The sequence below is a fragment of the Paramormyrops kingsleyae genome, chromosome 2 (assembly GCF_048594095.1).
Source record: "Paramormyrops kingsleyae isolate MSU_618 chromosome 2, PKINGS_0.4, whole genome shotgun sequence".
NCBI classification, from domain to species: Eukaryota; Metazoa; Chordata; class Actinopteri; order Osteoglossiformes; family Mormyridae; genus Paramormyrops; species Paramormyrops kingsleyae.
In genome coordinates, this window is record NC_132798.1 from 27,915,067 (window position 1) to 27,936,384 (window position 21,318).

At 41.8% G+C, this 21,318-nt stretch overlaps 1 protein-coding gene across 1 annotated transcript in view; it reads left to right on the forward strand.

The window, feature by feature from the left end:
• LOC111842350 (uncharacterized) overlaps positions 1–21,318 on the forward strand; it is a 233,956-nt gene that overhangs the window by 18,294 nt on the left and 194,344 nt on the right. The window lies entirely within an intron of this gene.

A 21,318-nucleotide genomic window follows, 5' to 3' on the forward strand; every position in this document is an offset into this window, starting at 1 on the left:
CAGATTTGCATTCATTTCTCACCAAGATCCTGTATTGACAAGTGAGTTGAACCACTCCATAATGCCTCCTTCATCACATCCCAGAGACCTTCATTGAGGTTAAGGTCACAACTCTGTGGTGACCAAGTCACGCGTGAAAATGATTCCTCATGCTCCCTGAACCACTCTGACAATTTGAACCCATTGAATCTTGGCATTCTTGTCCTGGAATATGCCCATGCCAACAAGGGAAGAAAAAATCCATTTATGATGGATGGAGGTGTAACCTGGCCATTCAGTAGATTCAGGTACTCAGCTGACTTCACTTTATTGCTGCATAACGTAGCTGAGCTGTAATGGTGATCCAGTCATTGGCTCTTGAGTATTTGCTGATATAAATTCAAATGGCGACTTTTTTTTTGGCCGGACAGTGTATAATATATTATTTTATTGTATACTTAAGACAATAATGTTATAAGCTATTATAAAGCTAATTGTTAATATAATAAAATAATGTACAATTGAACAACTGAAAATTGATTTTAGACAATACTATTGTCTATAACCATATATTCTGGATGAGTGATTGGATGGATGAAACTTTTACTTTTACTGTTTTGAAATCAAATGGTAGGAGGTAATGACAGGGATAGCGGGGAAAAAGATAACAAGGAACCATTTGTTTAGTCCATAAAATGTACACACCATAGCCTCACAATACAAAAGAAGAGTAGAAATCTCTTCTAGTAATGTCAAACGAATATATTAAAAGACAGATCCAATTCTCTGTTCTTTGATATCTGCACGCTATATATCTAATTCAATTATCTCTGGAAATTAAGTAATTTTTTTATTAACATTGCACTCCTCAGCAACACCCAAGATGGTATGAAAAATGTTCTGAATTATTTTTTAGTAATATGTTGGGAAAGTGGCTCTTGTGATTACCATTGTAGTTTCACATGCCCACAATTGTGGGTTCAATTCCTTCTCTGTGTTTGCAGGTTTGTTCATGTGTTCAACCCAAAAACATGCAGTTAGATTTACTGCTCTTTCTGTGCCTCTACTCCTTAGTAGGCTAGTCATAGCTGCTGCATTACAGTAAGGTAAAGCTGTAGTGGTTCGTAACTATAACTAAGTACCAATTGTAATATGGATCTTGTCTGTTTATATACTGCTCATTGTATGCAGTCATATGTCATTCATTCTGTTATTTAGCAGATACTTTTGTCAAATGCAACATACAAGTGAGGCAAATACCACATTACAAGCATATCTGCTGCTGAGGATTCCACCAGGCATAATTGTGGCTTGGACGAGAGGCTGGAAAATGCATGAAGAGATGTTGAGCAGAAAGCTACTTAAGTGTTGACAAACAACTTGAATTTTTTCCACTAAAGGCTACTGATGCAATGCAAATATTGTTGAATATGTTTCCCCTTTATGTGTCGGGCAGCATGGTGGTTAGCACTGTTACCTCACACATCTAGGACTGTAAGTATCTGCCCTGGCTCCATGTGTGTGGAGTTTGCATGTTCTACCTGTGCTGTGCTGGGGATTCCCTCAGGTCACCCCCATCCGCACAGTGAGTGACCATGCCCTGCATCGTGCTGGCTCCCTGTCCTGGCGTAATTAATTAATTATTTGTGCCTTGCTGGGTGCTCAGCCTTGTTTGGAATGCTCTGGAAAGGATAGCACCATTCACCTGCTGTAAATTGTGCAAACCTGTCTTTTTTGGTTTCATTGCTCAGGGTATGATGATGGCTCAGGGGGGGGGGTAGCATTGTTGCCTCCCACCTCCAGGATTGGAGAGGTAAATTTTGTACTTTTCCTCTTTGTATGTGAAGTTTACATAGGTTTCATTTTCCATATGGGTTCCATCCTGTAATTCAAAGGCAAGCAAGTAGGTAAATGTGTGTCTTTCTAAATTGCCCATAGCGTGTTTACCCTGAATTGGGCTAGCACCTGGCTCAAGGTGTTTCCCAGCCTGCTGTTTTATGCCCCCACTGACTCTTCTCTGGAAATGTAGTTGAATGATTGATGGGGTTCCTGATTCTCTCTGTCTGCTTGTTCCTAGCTTTCTGGAGTCCCATTTCCTGGTTCCTTGGGTCCTGCTCCTGCGTACTTTGTTCTGGAACTGCCAGCCGAGTCACCAGCCCTAATTCCCATTGGTTACCTGCTTTCTGTGGTTTCTTTTCTAACAGTCTTGAGGATCATATGATATATAACCTGGCAGCTGGATGGAACCCCTGCTTTGGGGCGTTACCCTTTTTGTCTGGATTGCTGAGTCCTTCATAACACCAATAAGCATAATGTTAGTATTTTATTACTGAGTAGTAACTGTAATAGCTATGATTAGAGGAAGTTTTCTGAGTTTGAATCATAATGTTAAAAGTAGAAACAGATGGAAAAGGACACTAAATAAAATGCCATGAAGCCAGGAAACTGGAGGCTGATGGGTGGGTGGGAAAGATTCTCATACTTGTGGTTGTCTGAATGAACTACAGAATCATCGTGGATAACGATGTAATGTATTCAGAATCTTCCTACACTGAAGGTGGAAAATCTTTGTTGGGATATAAGACCAGCGTTACACAGCTGTCACATGAAATTGAACAAGCTCCTTGTGACCTTACTCTGAACCAGAAGTCAAATACTCAGTCTTATTTAGGTTGAGCAAAGAAACTGTGATGGAAATCAGCTTTGAATACATTGATTATAGGTATGGTTGATTGCATTACAATCTCCTACAGAAAGTGAGGACATCAGGAACAGCCATGCCTGTGGCAGATAGCTAGTGACCTGTATTCTGGATTCTCAATATTAAGCATTTGATCTAAACTGATAAGTTTTGGAGATAATGTCCATATGTACAGTAGCCATATGTTCATCTATACTCAGGGTGGGACTCTCCCCCAGCATGAGAAACAGAATTGCTATTGTACAACTTCTACATTGGTATAACGTGGTATGGTGGTAACCCTAACAGATTAATTTTCATCATTTTGGTTCTTGGACACCACCACAATGGATTTGAAATGAAACAATCAAGGTGTGATTGAAGCGTAAACTTTCAGCTTTAATTCAAGAGGTTTACGGAATGAACAGACTGAAGGGATCCAATCGCAGGGAGAATTGATGTTTAATTTGGAGGCTCAAATTGTATTCACAAACAGGGAGAGAAACAAAACAAATTGAAAGGGAAACTTAGATACAGGCGGAAGGTCGATGCCAAATCCAAGAAAACACAAAGGCAACAAATGCAAGTTCAGGAAGTGAAAAACACAGGTCATGCACAGAGACTGATGAACCATGGGAACCGCCCAGTACAGTGCAATCATACTACTTTGCACTGGACTAGGTGAGCATCAGGTAACTAATTACTGGGAATGCATTGGAGACATGGTGGTTCAGGTGAGTTTGAGCATAGTCGGGTCTGCTCCAATGCAGGCGTGACAATTGCACAAAAATATGGTAATTCCAGGTATTTCGATCTGTACATAGTCCCCAGGGACTCAAAAGTAACTGAACAAAGTAACATAATCATTAATATAATTATATTTTTGAATAATTGGTTGAAAATCTTTTGTAGTCAAGAAACACTGGTTGGTTTTCCTCTTTGATTTATGGGTATTGAAGTTTGCTTGATATAAAATGTAATATGAAATTGAATGGAATATCCAATGGACAGCATGCACAGATCAAGCTGTCCAGTGATTGTTTCACTTGAGATTCAGTTAAACGATTCTCAGTTAAAATGGGATGAAGCCTAATTCACAAAGATCAACAAGATTTCACAAAGGAATTGATTTATCATTGTAAAATATAAACACTTGAGCCATGGAGAAGGTATAGCACAATCTTGTCTTAATGAGTTAATCATAAGACTGTAAGAATTCCCTTGCAATAATACTATGTGTCTGGTTAGCTTCTAATTAAACTCTCTCACAAATTAATTTCAGCATCAAGTACTAAATTATTTTTAATATTAGCAAAAGTTTATACGAGTTTACATATCTTACAGATATATTACCTGTGATTTTTCATTAATTTACCACCCCAGTGAGTAAAACTTATTCTCAACACATTTGTTAATTATTTATATTTTCATTCTTTTCCCAGCCATACAGTTTCTAGAAAATCAAATGTACTTTGATGTTCAAATTTCTAGGATACTTTGGTCAAAAACTTTTTAAACAGCCTACTGCTGTTTTCCTATAAGCCAAGGTTTAATGAGGAATTGGATGAAACATGAATACGTATTTACATATATTTTTATCAGGTAACTGTATGCTTGGCTGGATCCATCCACTTTCACATATCTGTGTAGGGCTACAGTGAGTCTTGAGTCTATTGCATGGAGCACAGAGCATAAGGAGTACTCATACTACAGATATTTTTTAAATTTTAGAAGCAAAAATGCATCTGAAATATATGTCATTGGATTGTGAGAGGGAATTGTAGTAACCATAGCATATGGGAGAATATGCAAACTCCATGCGTACAGAACTAGACTAGAACATAAATCTAAATCCCTGAGGGTATGGATCACAGTTCAAACCAGAAAGTAATATTATATTAAGTGCAGTGCATATATTTAGTTTTAGAGGATCATATACAGTCAGCCAATGGACAGGGCTAGTAGAATATCAAATTAAAAACCCTCACGACAAACAGATCCTATAATATCTACAATTATTTATACGACTGGAAAAAACTCCTTCTAAATGAAATGTTGTAGTATGCCACACATTTACCCCTGCCTATAGTAATTTCTTCTTTTTGAAATTTACGCGAATTTTTCCACATTTTCAGAATAAATAAATCAGGATCAATTTAAATGCTGCGTTAATTAATTAATTTTTTATTATTTTTTTGGGGGGGGGGGGGGCTGCCAAGGAGTGTCACTACATATCTTTCATCTGAAGGAGGAAACTGACACTACATGAGGAGAACAAACTCTCACCTCCACACAGAGCAGAGGTGGGGTTCAGACATGAGTCAAACCAAGAGTTGTGAGTCAGAAGCGCCACCCACTGAACCACCATGACACTCCCATCTATTCCACCTCATGCTGCCAGAAAAACTCCTTATTTTTTTTCCCCTTGTATTGATATTTGGGATAGGTGCCAAGACTGTAACCAAGATAAGATAGATGGATGGATGGATGGATGGATGAATGAATGGAGAGACTTACTATAAATTTTGATTCTCTCTCTGCAATGCACAAAAAGTCCTCTGATTTTTTTTCATGCATTAAACTGAACATTTAAAAAGGAATCTGAATGAAAAAAAAATATTTTTAAAGATATATAATTTACTTAGAAAAACAGTAACTGTATTTTGTGGTTAAATTATTAAAACTTCAATCAGTATATTCTGATTAAAGTTACCATGCTTAGCATAGCGTACTGCATGGGAAGACAGGATGCACATAATGAAGGGGTATGATGATTTTTCTCCAAAGCCATGAGGAAAACTTCTGGTCAAAGAGTTCAGAATAGGCTGCCATCCCTGAAGCAGCTGGGCCTAAGGACCTTACTTACGAGCCCAAAAGTGATATGATTATTCTGTCAGCCATGGAATTTGGATGCAGGTCTCACAGAAATATGTGGAATGATTTTAGAGAATTTATGAGTTGCTTTCTATCTACAGGAACAATTCATCATTTCCAAATAAAATGTCTTGTAGAAAAGTGTTTTTTCCAGGTATTTTAAGAGTGCAATGAATGTCTTATTTTTAGGAGATGAGTTAGGGTCTGAACGTTTGTCATAGTGCAAGGAGACTGAGGGCACACTAGGTGGCTGGCAACAAGGTACCAGTCCATTCAGGGTGGTGCTCCCTGCAGGATACTCATGTAAAGCATGCATCCATGCAGACCTGGCTTCCCACTTTCTCCTCTTTCAGATTTTTCCCAGTACCAGGCATAGAAAGCATGGAACCTTTGCATGGAAGCACAGGGCATGAGACAGAGAATATACTGGGTGATATGTCAGGTCATCACACAACACTCATATACCAGCCCAGTCACACACTAAGGGCAATTTTAGACACCACTTCACCATTTCTGGTTTGCAAACTGCAGAAGGAAACTACTCATCCCTGGTCAAATCAGGAAGCCCTAGAGGCAGGCAACCGTGGGGTTGAGGATCAGTATAATGGGTGAGAAAAGTGTAAATCTTCAATAAAGGAAGGGGTCAGGATGTTATAAGCACAGATTCTCCTCAGGGACATAACCTCGAATTTAATGGATTGAATATGGCCTCACAGCATAGGCTTAGCCTGCATGCAGTGCTCCTGGAGCTGGGGGTTAAGGGCCTTGATATAGGGCCCGTAGACTTGTAACTACTCTGTGAGGCCGGGCCCTGAGTCGGTGACCTTCATACTCACAACCACAGAGGCTTAGCCTGCTGAGCCACACCACCAGGTAAAACAGACTTACGTCCTGTGTGAACAACTAAATGTATTGTCTGGCATGTACGAAAGGAGATGGGTGAAGGCGGCAATTTCCTAATTTTTCCAAATTTTTTACTTTTTTAAATTAATCTTCAATGGCCTGTATATTGCTGGCCTCCATCTTCCATGGAAATAGTGGAGGCAAGTAGCCTACAACACACTGGAAAGGGGTATTTGGTGTTCCTGATTGCTTAGTGCAAGATTGCTGGGAACTGGGAGGGAGCAAAAATGTGGAGAAACATTGAATTGGGGGGGTTCTGTGCGTTGTGAGCGTTTGAGTTCTAGTTTCTGCCTAAAATACTGACTCCAATGAGCTGGATTGGAAGAGCAATAATGTTGCAACCATCACCTGATATCATAATGTAAGCACTCAGTCTGGCTGGTAGTTTAGAAGAGAGACAAAGGGTAACTCCCAGATGTTTACAGAAAGCTCTCTATACACACAATGTGAATTTCAGTCCTTGATCTGTGACGATGTTTTTTGGTGTACCGAGGTTCCAGCATAAGTGGTTGATGCTCAGCCCCCCGCGGTTCATGTGCCGGCACCCGATGTTCCTGACCCGCCTGTTCTGCCTGTTCCTGACCTGCTTGCTGTTCCTGGCTCGCCTGATGTCCTGGGCCTGCCCTATGTGCCTGACCTACTGGACCCAGAGGCTGACGTACCAGCCCAGGTGGTTTCAGTCCCGGTGGCTGACGCGCCCACCTGCGGGGTCCCTGTCCCAGCTGCTGCGTCGCTGCGCAGCTGGATCCCAGTCCCGGCAGCTGACGCCGCCGCCCTCCGAGGCACCCGCTGCGACACCGCCGCCACCCTCTGAAGCACCCCTGTCGTCGCAGCCCGAGGTCCCGGCTCCTGCACCACCTGACTGTCGCTCCTCCTCCCTTGATGGAAGGAGAGGAGGAGCTCGAATGGGAGCCCTCAGGGATTTCCCCGACCACCAGTCCCTGGCCCCGAGGAGGTCTGTGATGGCTCGACCCCCACTGAGGGGTCACCCCGACCAGCACTCCGGCACGGTGGATCCCGGTCAGGGCCCCACCTTTCGGTGTCTCGTAAGGGGAGAAGACACAGACGCAGGGGTTGGCTCCCGCCCGCCCTGCCCCTTGGCTCGCCCTCGATCACCTTGGCTGGGGCTCGGGGGGTGCCTGCGGGATCTCCGGGTCCTGTTCAGCAGTTGCCTATGGGTCCCCCTCCGAGGGCTCGTCGACCACCTTCAGTCCCACCTCCACCGCCTAGATGGTTGCCTGCGGGTTCCCCCACCTCAGCTCGTCCGGCGCCTGCGGCTCCCCCCAGTCGCCTATGCCTTTTCCGGCTGTAGCTGTGCCGTTGCCTGCTGCGGCTGCTTCTCCCTCCTTGCCTGTGCCGTGGTCCCGTCCGACTTCCTCCTCGCCTCTCCTGGTGCCCCCTCTGACTCCCTCCTCACCTACTTCACCTGTCCCTCCGCCTGCCTCCTCGCCCCCTGCGAGGTCTCCTTCGGCACTGGCCTCACAGTCACCTGTGGTCCCTCCAGCTGCCACTCCTCGCCCGCTGCGGTTCCCTCGGGCTCCCCATTGTCCGCCGACCTCTGTTTTTCTGCCTCCTTCCTTCGTCCTTCCTATGTCTGCTCCTCGTCCCTCGGTGTCTCCTCTGTTCACTTCTGGTCCTTTTGTTCCTCCATTTTCTGTTCCCTCTGTCTCTTTTCCTGGTTTGTCTGTCTGCGTTTCCCGTTCTGTGTCAGGTTCTGTCCTGGTTGTTGCCCTTGTGCTTGTTTAGTGTGTTCGTCCTGTTCCCGGTCCCTTGTTGATGCTCCTTGCTTTTGTCTTCCAGGTCCCGTGTCCCGGTCCTGTCTGGTCCTTCACCTCCCTTGAGGCGCGCTTGCAGTGCGTGCCTTTGGGGGGGGTTCTGTCAAGACCTGCTTGTAAGATCCTTCTGTGTGCCACACCCCCTCGTTACCTCGTGTGAAACCTTGATTGTTCCCAGCTGTTTGTTATTTCCGGCTTGTCCTGTGTATTTGCGTTCGAGTATGTTTCCCTAGGTCTGTCATTAACATTGCCTGTGAGTGAAGTCTTTGTCTGGTAAAAAAAAAAAAACCCTGTTTGCCCGCATTTACAGTTCCCATTGCCTGCTTGCCTACACTCGCCATAACAGCAACTACTGCAAACAAACTTTTTTGTAGCCTTCTGTATGAAGTCAGTCAACTGACCATCAATTGTACTAAAACTGAGGATGAATCTTCTGTAGAAATTCATGATCAACAGCTATATACGATAATCACAGACTAATTGTGCTTACAGTACTTTGTCCTAGTTTTCATGGAATAGGATAGTACTCAATTCCACAACACTAAGGTCCGTGTCCAGTATGAGGTACTTGCCTGAATCTCAAAATGCTAATATGCCACCAAACACAGCTGGTAACATGAATACTGCCCTGTGTCCCCTTGTTTTGCTTTTCCTCCATTCAGATATGCTGTAATAGCTGCAACAGCAGTGGATACAGAGAACTACTTCGGAAAATATTTGGCTTAGTTAGTAATCAGTGGACAGAATGTCTGGATTCGACAAGGTAGAAATCTCGACTGCGTTCACAGTGACAAGCACTCATGCAGAACATAAATAGATGCCACATGTTAGACAGGCAGTGTTAAAATCAGCAACATGTACTGAAATGTGACAATGCAGACAATGAGACTTACTGTACTTAAACATCAGCTTAAATTCAGCTTCAGTGTTATGTTAGTTAAATAGAATTTGATTGCAAACATTTTATTCTGTATATTAAATTAGTCTTCATCATAATTGCTGTTTGCTGGGTATTCACCCTCATGAATAAATTGCCAGCATGAATATAGCACTGATGTGGTGCAGACAAAATTGGCTATAAAAGACTTACAGAATACCATGTATAAAAACATGGTAAACACGTATAAAATGAAATTCAAGTATAACTGCACAGCTGCAGAGCATTTTTAGTGTTGAAATGCTTCCTGTCATACCCTGCCTACCTGTCCCTCCTGTTTTCTCCCTAATGTGGCTCTAATGAGACATGCCGGTGATGTATTTGTTTTACCTCTCATTCCTGCCCTTGTGTGATTCACTAAGTTGCCTCGTTTGCTCCGTTGATAGTCCTTGTATAAAAGTGCTTCCCAGTTCTGCGCTCCCCAGTCCTGTCATTAACGTCGCTACTCTTGTTTGTCCGTGTCCTTCCGTGCTGCAGTCCTGCTGTTCTGCCCCCGCCTGATCCTGTTTGTTTCCAGCCCCAGTTCTGTTCTGTTTGGTTTGAGTCTGAATAACACCAGGTCAGTTTTGTTTCAATGTCTGCTCCAGAGTCATTTGTCATCGTTGTGTGACAATTCCATATCTATGACGAAACACTTAAACATAAGTGTACTTAAACATGTCTGTGTAACTTGAATGTAGAATTCCAAATCAGAATCCATGCTGAGGCTGTGCACTAGTAAAATCTTAGCTAAGATATTGAATACCAATGTGTTAATCTGTGAAAACATGTTATTGTGTTTGTTTTTCCATAACAGTAACTTAGAATAACAAATAATGAAATAGAGCTAGACTGTTCACTGTAGTGCTAATTTTGTATCATGGCTTTCTATTACTATAAAATGTAAAAAAACAAATACTGACATAAAGAATACCTTACCTGAGGAATTTCAATTTAATTATATTATTTAATTTCATTGTATTGAGTTTAGTTGTGAATAACATAACTGGCTCAAACCAATTAAGTAAATCGTTTGTATCCCTGGATAACAATACAATAGGCTTACACCTCAGATCTCATACGCCTGGAGAGTGTTGTCATTGGTATTGGGTGTCAGTGAAGCAAATTCTACTAACATTTATTGCTGTAGTTGATTCTTGGTAAGGGTTACATTTTTATTAATAATGTGCAGATTATAATTAAATTTTTCAGCCAGTTATTTAATGTTATACACCTTACAGAATAGCATAGTGTTAAATACGCTTTATAAAGTCCTTTGATGTCCTTTTTAGTCTTTTCAGAACAACAAGTAAGTGATGAGCAGTAATTTATCTATTTTCCCTTAATTATTTTGCATCATGAGAGGTTTGCCAACTTCACTTTTTTCCTCAAGGTATAGGATATAAATTTGTGTGGTAAAATATTATCATTCTAAAGAATGCTAACACAGGGAGAACATGTACTAAATAAGTATGTATTAAATTCATATGTAAAAATGTATATCTAGTACAGTTTCTCAAACCAGTTCTCGTGGTCTCCCAGACAGTCCACAGTTTTGCTTTTTACTACCTACAGTACCACCATCCCCCCTCCCCACGGTTCGAAGTTCGAATATTTTATTATTTTATTTTAATGAGGCCTAAATCACCAATAACAACATTACAAAAGAGAAATGGATGCTAATCGATGCTGATTTTTAGTATATTTTTTTTCAATACAAAAATTATTTAAACACACAGCTCCTACTACTGTATCTTTAAATTCATTTCCTTCTAAAAAAGAAATTAAAAAGTTGAAATTTAAATATAATGTTAGACAAAATTGTAATTTACTTGTATCACTGAAAATAAAACCGTCAAGATGTACATTCACTGTATGATTATCAACAGTGCAGACAGTCTGAAAGAGTAGGCGTTTATCAATTTAAAATGTCTGAATTAAATAAAGGCATTTGTTCTATACATATAAATCACTATGTAATACTTCACTGAGCTGCACATGCTATAAATTAACAGCCTGCCTGAGAGTATTATGGCTGCCATAACATTATCATTCTTGAAGCATTCTGGGTGCTTTCTCCGAAATTAGCAGGATGACTGTAGGAGATGTATTTCTTTTTTCCAAGATATGTGTTTGCACAAAACATGATGAAAATAATATGAGCTATAACAAAGGTCCATTCATCTTCCGATTGCATATTCAGTGCAGGGCGGCAGAGTAAAACAAAAGTTCTTGATTAAAATATATGCCAGCATGAAAAAAAAATAAAAAATTGGTGGATGACAGGGTAATGGAATACTCAGACTTGCATAGTTTATATTAAAGTTCTGTGCAGAACAGACACTGCATTTCAAACAATAGACTACTAATAAAATTTAGGTGCAGTGGCAAGGTTTGTAAATTTTCTGAAGGTTATTAAAATAAGGAGAGGACCTTTTGTGTTCCTCACACATTACGGAAAATATCCGATTATACAAATAATGCTTGTTCTTCATTTTAGAAATGCAAGGGCTTCACAAGGAACATTTATAATGCAATTGAAAACAGTCAGTGCATTAAAATAAGAGGAAAAAAAATGTCTCCAACTATACAGTATAACACAGGGGCGCCATAAAGCAGGGGAAACTTAGGACGATTCCAAGGACCCCTGAAACATTTGGAACATAATCTGAATATACATGACTTTTAAAGTGACTTACAGTAGAGGAAAGAGATACAATTATAGGCATTCTCCCTGGGTTTTTAACCCACAACTTTCATGCGAGTAATACAGTGCTCTACTTGTTGAGCTACGGGAGCACATCCAAAAAAACATTAGGCTTTTATCTTAAGTCATTAAGGATCGTGATCTTGATGCGGGGCAATTTGTGGGATGTGTCTTTCAAAAAAATCTATGGACCAATGGAGATCCCCAATGAAAGGCACCAAAAAGAATAAAGATACCCTCCCCAGGGTAGTGTTAATGGGATCCACCCCTGGAGCCTGTTTTCAGGATAACGTTCACCAGAAAGTGCCTGATAGCAGGGTCATCTGTGGAATCCAAGTCTGAACTGGCTATGTGGAGCCATCTTCTGGGCTCACCACTCAAAAATGCCAGGATAAGACTGTGTAGCTTCTTCCAGTGTGTGTGAGAGCTACAAAGAATCTCTGGTGAATCTTTGCATGTACTGTGTGCACCAAAGTTTACAGTACTCAGCCTTCATAACAGGAAGTGCATAAGGTACTCAAAAGGGTACCAAATATAGACCATCTTCTGCTTACTTGGGGAATGATGATTTCTTTAAATCAATTTGAAATAAATCTGACTCCAAGTTATTTTTATTTAGAGACTATTTCAAAATACTTCAGCGATAATAATAATACGTTTTATTTTTATAGCGCCTTTCATACACTCAAGGACACTTTACAAAAACACATTTAACAAGGCAGGCAAGTCACATACAGTACAAGACGAATAATATTCATTGAATAGATGTCTTTTTAACAGGAGCTTAAAATGGATAACAGATTATTCCTTACGGAGACTAAGAGGAAGAGCATTCCAAAGGTTAGGAGCTGTTACACTAAATGCTCTGCCGCCCATAGTTGATAACCTGTGCTTAGGTACTTAGGTGAGTAAGTCAGACAGATAATGAGGCGCTAAACCATGAAGCGATGTATTGTTCTAATTACTTCTAGACTTCCCTTACTTTTAACTGAGCAAGTTCATCCAGGAACATTAAGTTGCACAGGATTTGCTTTTGGCTTATTAAATAATATCCACAAACACAATGTGAAACTAGCTTGGTCTCAGTTCAGGGACAGCAAGGTGGTTGCAAACAAGCACAGATGTTTGGTCAAGCTAGCCTAGGGGATGGCTAATTGCATTATAAATGAAAGAATGAGGTTTATTAACACTTAAGTACACGTTTTCACCTTTCTCATTGACTGGTGTTAGTACTGATATAAATCAAACAACATTACAGAATAATGAACGATAATAGATAATAAACTTACAATGACATTAAAAGGTAAATAAGATTTTAAAAAATATATTTGCAGTAATGTACATCCATCAGTAGTAATTATCTGCGTTTGTTTTGGTTGGTGTGTGCCATCAATTGGTAAAGAGGCCCACTGCTAGGGAAAAGAAGCTGTTTTTGGGCCTTGGTCCTGGATTTTAGTGACCTGAGTCTGAAACCCGAAGGGAAAGTCTGGAAGATGCTGTGGGCAGGATGAGAGGGGTTGGCAAAGATTCTGTTTGCTGAATTCCTGGCCCTGGAGTTGGAAAGGTTCTGGAGGGAAGGGAGGTCACAGCCAACGATCTTTTGAGCAGACATGACGATGCGCTGGAGTATGGTTGTGTTGAGCAATGGAAAGAACACTTTGAGACCCTCCTTAACCCTGTAATCATGTCCTCTCAGCAGGAAGAAAAACATTCTGTTCATTTCCAGAGCCAAAATGAGGACTGTGAAAATCATTGTGACCTCTCATATCCTGGTTATCACTTGTTTGGACTCCTTCCCTCTGGCACACACTCAAAAAGTTCAAAATAACTTCTTCCCATAAGCTACAGCATTCATGAATGAATAAAATTGCTGTGACATAATGCATCTACTGTATTTCTGTAAAAACATTGTGTGCTTGGCTGGATTTTTTAAACTGTATTTTAAGCTCTGTTGTTTGAGGCACGAGTGTTATGTCTGTATGACTGCTGCAACGGTATGTACTATTCTAACCAGTAGAAAATTTCTAGCATGGGTTATATACTTGGCTTGTGAAATCTCATTTATGTATATATTTCAAGGATCTAATGAGGATTAGAGCCACCCTTTGCCTTCAGAATGGCTTCAGTTTTTCTTGGAATGCTATCATGCAATTCCCTGTAGTGAGATCACAGTCTGGTATGGTAACACCACAGTACAGAAGAAAAGATCACTACAGATATTAGTGAAACACACACAGCACATCACTGACTATTTATTTCTTCGACAGAATCCACAACAGCTGCTGCAGAAGCAGGACTGGTGTAATGCTGCACGATCCATCTTACCCTGGTTATAGAAGGTTCTCCAAACTGAGGTCTGCCTGAAAGTATAACAGCATCCGGACTTCATAAATATTGATTCCCCTGACCACAATACATTTTTCCACAGTGCGATTGTCCATCTCAGATGCTTCTGACTCCAGAGAAGTCAATGACGCTGCCAGACAGGGTTAACATGAGCCTTAAGTTTTAACTGGCATTCATGGATGTAACTACATATCGTAATGCTTGGCAAAGTAATCCTAAGCTCGTGTGGTTATGTCGATTATAGATGAATAATGATTCTTGATGCTGTACAGTCAGAGGGATCAGAGATCACGATTATTCAGCTTAGGCGTGCGCCCTTATCCATTACACACTGAAATTCCTCCAGATTCTTTGATTTTTTAAATTATGTTATGCAATATAGATCGTGCAATATCGAAATCTCTTCCTATCATTCTTTGAGGAATGTTGATTTTAAACATTTCAATGCTTTTCTCATGCATTTGTTGGCAAACTAGCAATCCTTAGTCCATTTTTGCCCTCAACAGACTAGACCTTTCTTGGATGCTGTTTATGTACCAAATCATGATTACAATCACTTGTTGACGTCACCTGTTTCAGATCACGTCTATTTTACCTCAGTACTAGCCATAAATTGCCCCCATGCCAACTTTATTTGGAATGTGTTAAAGGCCTGAAGGCCAGAAATAAATGTATATTTACAGGTGAAATATAGCTGACCGGACAAGACATGAACTGACAGGAATTTTGGAAAAGTCCAGAGTAGGAAAACAAGTAGAATGAAAATACAAGTTAAAAATTCATATACAAGAAAATTCAAAATCAAGACCATCACTTTGAATATAACTCAAAAAGAAGAGACAAGCTCTCACAATGAGGGGAAGTCCCCAGGGTTAAATTATCCAACCCAGCAATGCGGCACTGTGACACACAACTGGGGACCAGCATATTATCTAATATTCAGGTAAGGGGGATTGTTTCTACTGATGCAGTTCTGCTTGGGTACAACTGAAGTCTTTAAGGGAATGACGGAATTGGCTGGTAACGTGATATGTTGCTCACTAAACAATCCATTATACCTCAAATATTAATCTAAGCTGCCCATTGACAATGTACTTTAAGAGTAATATAATAAGAAAACAATCAATTATTAGAATAACTTGAATATAAAGGGATGGTAAAGGGGTTAAAGTAAAACATCTTCCTGGTGTGCCCTAGGAGGTCTACATTATCCACTTTTTCATAGTTTGTATGAATGGGTGCATAACTGACAGCAGGAGACAAAGAAAAGTGTCACGCCCACGGGGGCGGGACCCAACAGGTGCAGCTCATCAATCACCAATTAACCTCCCTTATAAGCTGAGCTGGCACAACACTTCCTCGCGAAGTATTGAGCCGATGTTTAGAAGCCATACCAAGCGTGATTCTTGTCTCTCGTCTACCCTTTTCCCCCCAGCCCTGTCTGTTCACCGTGTGTACCAGCCTTACCTTCTTGCCTTCCCTCCTTAGACCCGCTCCCGACCTTAGCCTGCCTGTCCTGCTGAGCCCGGCGTCTCCCGTCTCCCCCTCCTCATGTGCCCCGGTCCTGTGCCTTCCCGTCGGACGGACTTCCCGGTTAACGAACCCTGCACCCGAACCCAGACCACGAATCCTGCTCGTCCCTTTGGTACCTCGCCTTCGGCTCCCCTCCTCCGAGATCAGAGCAGTCTGTACGACTCTCCGCCCCGGCAGAGAGGACCGCGCTCCTTTGCGACCCGGTGCCGCTCTTCCCCTTTGCTTGTTCTCTGCGGCCCCCATTAAAGGCTCATCATCCCTGCATCTTTGTTTTCTTTCTTACCCGTGTGTGACAAAAATAAAGTAGTAACAAAAAATTGCACTCAGAACAATAGACAAAAATATAATACTTTAGTTAAGCAATGTACAGTAAGCTCACATCTAACAAACCAACAAAGCTCTTCCATTCTCTCACCACACTCTCCACTTTAGTCTGGAGGAATCCTCACAGCGCAAAAACTCAATTGTTGTGGTGACAGAAATCTTCATAGAACCCAGCACTGTGCTTAATCCATCCCCATTGCCTAAAATCTTCAGGGAAGTTACTCGGACTTCTGAGAGAGTTAAGAGGAGAAGGTCTTCCGCTTTTTTTCCCGTAACAATGAATTGAATGGAGTTTGGCATAATAATTATTCATTTCCTTTGCTCTGCACATTACAGTATATATAAATTATTTTGTTCCATAATGTGCCAGCGAAGCTGCTGTCTTACCATTTCATACTGAAACACCCAGATTACTTTTCTTTTTGTGTCTGCCCAAATGGCTCCATCATTTTTCATGATGTTTGTGTTGTTCATGAAGTTCCCTACTCTGACCCTCTTACATGAAAAGGAAACCCCAACACACCTGTCACATTGTTTGGTTTTTGTTTATGTTGGTGTTAGCTGAATTAATACAAAGACAATGGTTCCACTATAAGTGATGTTCATTTCAACATTTCACCAGTCTTTGTATAAAGAAATGTTGTCTTTCTGCATTCTGTAAAATTATTAACACTATAGTATTAATAGGTGATGTATTCTTATATACACATTATATTCTCATTCTAAATTGGAGTTGATGTTACACTTTCAATTCTATTTTGATGTACCCATTTTGGTTTCTGTTGCCTACCCCCCACAGAAATTTATATATTTGGATCATATACTCTTTCATTTTCTTTTTTTATGACTCCAAAAAAACCTTAGTGCTTCTAATTTATTGTCTGCAAGGTTGTTTGTCAACCCACTTAGACCATGGAATCATTCTTGTTCCTGAGTTCACTCTAAAGTTCCTTTTTGAAAACTGAGTTTACCAGAATGATGTAGTTTTTTGTGAGGCTACTTTGATTAAAATAGAAAATGATCAGTTGGATATTTCACACATATCCCAAATAATAATGCTTTTCGCACACAATGGAGGGATCTGTGTAAATGCCTAAACTTCTCTTTAAATCATTCTAATGAATATGTGATAGAGAATCAATATATGAGCAATTGCTGAATAAGTGATAGAGGCAGCAGGCAAGGAGTGATGTATCTTGTTTAATCACTAGAAATTTAACATGCTACAGTGACAAACTGACTACCATATATTTGGGCAGCCCCACTTTTCCCTGGACTGTGGGCAATGCAGAAACCCTCTATAAATCTGCCTTCTGTGCAAAATTTATGTACATATTACAGTATGTGTCTGTTTGATGCTTTAATTTTTCTTTGTGCTCTATGATTCCATTCCATGTTTAGTTACCACTTCCATTTCGCCTTGCTTCATTTCCATTATTAAAATTAAATTGTAACAAATGGAAAAATTAGATGAAGAATGAAACTGTGAATGGAGATAATGATTAACTTTATGCATTAACCTTATGCATTAACTTCTATGTTTCATCTCACACAAGTAAACAAGACAAATTGAACAATGAAGAAAAGAGTAACTTATAAACCTAATAAAATAAAATAAGTTCTCATTTTTAGAATTCCGTGCACCTGTTACAGAATTACTCTTTTTAAGCAGCTCCTGTACAGCACCTTCCTATCATCCTTACATTGCTAATGACATGCCACATATTGTTTACATTCATAACAGTGGAGGATGGTGATTTTTATAAATAGGGGAACGACATGAGTTGGCATTGTGACCAAAAAATGTCCATCAGTAACTTATATGTAAATTCTGCTCACCTAATTTATTTAGAAGTGATCCATTATCCTCTCAAACCAGCATGACTCCCTCTCAATCGATTTGACCATTTTGAACATAGGGCTGTAGACAGCTTAGTTAGTGAGCTAACTACAAAATTAGCCTACTAAAAGTCACTGAACATTAACTGAAAATGAAATGATCAAACTGAAAACTCAATGATGACATTTGTAAATATTGTAAATAAAATGAATGGTGAAAAAGCATAAACGGTCACTGTGGGTTCCAGTAAAATTGCTTCTGTGCTCCTACCTGCTACAGAATGAATGAAAGCTGCATACAATCTGACAAGGTATCTGACTAAGCAAGGAATCCTGCTTCCTGAAACAGGACCCAGCACTTTGGCACAATATACACTCACCTAAAGGATTATTAGGAACACCATACTAATATGCCTTGACTTTACATTTGATCAAATATATAATAATCATTATTATACATTATGTATTACTATCTTTTGTTAATGTTTTGTTCAAGCAAAACTATAGTATAATAAGCATCATTCTCTTAATTTTCCAGTATGGTGTGGTGGGTCTTTTGGTAGCACTTGTTGTCCAGTGGTTTGAATCCCTTCTCTGTGTGTGCGGGGTTTGTCTGTGTAACAACTATAGCAGCCATAGAGTCAATCAGATTCAGTGAGTTTGGCTGCTGCTCAGTATCTTCAGGATTGTCAGTGAGGACAAGTATATTTACACTTTGGAAACTCTGTGGAGAGAAATGAAGGTCAGTATGCTGCTGTATCTTTGCAGTATCTTTGGGGTAGGGTGTGAGCATAAATGGTGGTTTCAAAAGATTTGGTGAAACGTTTTATTCCACGTAAGCAAGGGGAAGCAAGAGAGTAGATATGAGAGAGAAAGATAAAAAGTAGCAATATTTTATCCAGGGAAAAAAAAAATCAAATACAGGAGATCATTCACAGCAAAAAGTGGGCTGGCCAATAACTGGAGCCAATGAGTCATAATACCCAGTCTTCCCTGGTGTCACACCCTGCATCCCTTTCCCCTCGCTCTCTATTACCTCTCGTTACTGCCCTCGTGTGGATCACCCCAGGTGCCTCTCGTCTGCTCCCTCGTCAGTGATGTATAAAGTGCCTCCCTATCTTGAGCTCCCCAGCCCATTCATTGATGTTGTAGCCTGCATATGCTCCCCAGTGTGCACTGTGTTCCTCAAAAATGGTGTTCGTTGTGGACGAATTGTAGTTTGCCCAGAAATCCAATAACAGAGCACTGCTCGGGTTCAGCTTGGGCAGGCTGTTCCTCCCAATCATTCAGTAAACTGAATCCAAAGTGGCAAAAATAATAAAAAATAAAAAAAACATGCTGTATCCAAGCTACTAATTTTTTTTTAACTTATTTTTCCTTTTTACTTATTTCTAAGTATGCTTGTGAGTTGCCGGTGTCATGAAGCCGGGATGAAAGATGCTGGAGCAGGCAAGGTTATAAAGCAAAAGGGATTTATTATATGAGATATAAGAAATTTAATAGGCATGGCTCTGGAGGAATGGTGTAAGGAAAAGTAGTAAAGATGTTCTTAGTTGATCATTTGAATACAGACAATGTTAGCAATTTACGTTCATGGGGGAAATCAGGGAGAGAATGGGGTTCCATTTGGCACCACTAGGGTGCTAAGGAAGTTATTGAATTTACAGTGGCCAGAGAAGTGGCTGAGCTATCATTTGCTCTCACGGGAAGTCTCCGTCCTGCCCTGATTCAGGATCCTCACACTTCAGGAGGTCACTCTTTCTATGCAAATGCACTCACAACAGCTATACACAGCACCTTGTTAATGAGGGCCTTTTGGGGTATAAAGAGGGGTAAAGAACTTTATTTGTATTTGAGCTACTTTTCAGTACCTGGTGTTTGTCTACACTGGATTACATTATATTATTTTTACTGTTCAATAAACCACCGTTTTGTTGAAACAAGACTCTGGAGTCTGGAGCCGACACCTTATCGTGGTGGAGGGGTTTGCGTGTTCCAGTGATCCCAGGAGCTAAGTTGCCTGGGGCTTTATGCCCCTGGTAGGGTCACCCAAGGCAAACAGGTCCTGGGTGAGGAACCAGACGAAATGCGGCTCAAGAGACCCCTTATGAAGAGAAACATAATGGATATACGTTTTCCCTTGCCCGGACGTGGGTCACCGGGCCCGCCCCCTTGGAGCCAGGCCTGGTGGTGGGGCTCGATGGCGAGCGCCTGGTGGCCAGGCCTACACCCATGGGGCCTGGTCAGGCACAGCCCGAACAAGGCACGTGGGTCCCCCCTCCAATGGGCTCACCACCTATAGCAGGGGCCATAGGGGTCGTGTGCAGTGTGAGCTGGGCAGTGGCCAAAGGCGGGGACCTTGGCGGTCCGATCCTCGGCTGCAGAAGCTAGCTCTAGGGACATGGAATGTCACCTCTCTGATGGGGAAGGAGCCTGAGCTGGTGCGTGAGGTGGTGAAGCTCCGGCTAGACATAGTTGGGCTCACCTCGATGCATAGCCTGGGCTCTGGAACCAGCCTCTTTGAAGGGGGTTGGACCCTCTTCCACTCTGGAGTTGCCTGCGGGGAGAGGCACCAAGCAGGGGTAGGCATACTTATTGCCCCCTAGCTGGGCGCCTGTACATTGGGGTTTACCGCAGTGGACGAGAGGGTAGCCTCCCTTCGCCTTCGGGTGGGGGGGACGGGTCCTGACTGTTGTTTGCGCTTATGCGCCAAGCGGCAGTTCAGAATACCCACCCTTTTTAGAGTCCCTAGAAGGGGTGTTGGAGAGCACTCCTTCTGGGGACTCTCTTCTTCTGCTGGGGGACTTCAATGCTCACGTGGGCAATGACAGTGAGACCTGGAGTGGCGTGATTGGGAGGAACGGCCCCCCCGATCTGAACCAGAGTGGTGTTCTGTTGTTGGACTTCTGTGCTTGTCACGGATTGTCCAGAATGAACACCATGTTCAGGCATAAGGGTGTTATGTGCACCTGGCACCAGGACACCCTAGGCTGCAGTTCGATGATTGACTTTGTAGTCGTGTCATCGGACTTGCGGCCGCATGTCTTGGACACTCGGGTGAAGAGAGGGGCGGAGCTGTCAACTGATCGCTCCGCTGGTGGGGGAGGAAGCCGGCCAGGCCTGGCAGGCTCAAGCTTATAGTGAGGGTCTGCTGGGAACGTCTGGCGGAATCTCCTGTTTCAACTCCTACCTCCAGCAGAACTTCTCCCATGTCCCGGGGGAGGCGGGGGACATTGAGTCCAAATGGGCCATGTTCCGCGCCTCCATTGTGGAGGGGGCTGACCGGAGCTGTGGCTGTAAGGTGGTCGGTGTCTGTCGCGGCAGCAATCCCCGAACCCACTGGTGGACACCAGTGGTGAGGGATGCCATCAAGCTGAAGAAGGAGTCCTATTGGGCCTTTTTAGCCTGTGGGACTCCAGAGGCAGCTGATAGGTACCGGCAG